A 797-nucleotide genomic window follows, 5' to 3' on the forward strand; every position below is an offset into this window, starting at 1 on the left:
ATCTAGTGCAGGGTTGTGCTGCAAGTTTCATCATACAAGCAGTAGTGAGTAATTCTGGCCCACTCCTGGGGTCACTTTCCGTTGGTTTTTGTATATTTCTAGGTTGCCTAGCTAAGTGTAAGCAGTGCACAGCAATTCACAGCTCGGATTACTAATACAGTACATCTGTTCAAACACTGCCTTTTCTCTGGAGATTTTACTTTTCTAAAACACACTGAGATAGATTTGGCTGTATACAGCTGGCCTAGGGAGGCTCTCCCTTCAGAAAAACATGATAATGAGTTCATTAAGAAAGGGATATAGGTGTAATATAAGAAATTCTAGCCCTAACTTTGCCTGTACATTTGTAATACTAACCTAGGCCATTTTCTGTTTGAGCAAAACCATAAAATATCCATTATATTTCACTAGATATTTCTCCTGACTTTTTTGTATATATTCTGTAGCTTGTGATTTTAAACTTTTCTAAATTCTGTGTATCTTTTTTTTTTTTTTTTAAATTTCATCACTGCTCCACAATTGTCAAGAATGGAATGGAGTTGCTACCAGAATGTGATTTCTTTTGTTTTGAAAGATCAGCATAATACTTGCAGCTATAGATTGTAGATATTTAATAGTTTGGCTATAAAATACAAGTATTATATATATATATAAAATGTAGACCTGTTATACTTGTCAAAACCAGTTACTTTAGACAGGAATAAGATCGGCAGTTTCTGTGGCTTGTAAGTGCCTGTGTTGCTCTTTCTTTCAATGAAATTTCATTTAAGGGAAGCAGAACATGTTAAGCTTATTGT

Source organism: Malurus melanocephalus, unplaced genomic scaffold (assembly GCF_030028575.1).
Source record: "Malurus melanocephalus ecotype Western Australia unplaced genomic scaffold, MMel_1.1 scaffold_114, whole genome shotgun sequence".
NCBI classification, from domain to species: Eukaryota; Metazoa; Chordata; class Aves; order Passeriformes; family Maluridae; genus Malurus; species Malurus melanocephalus.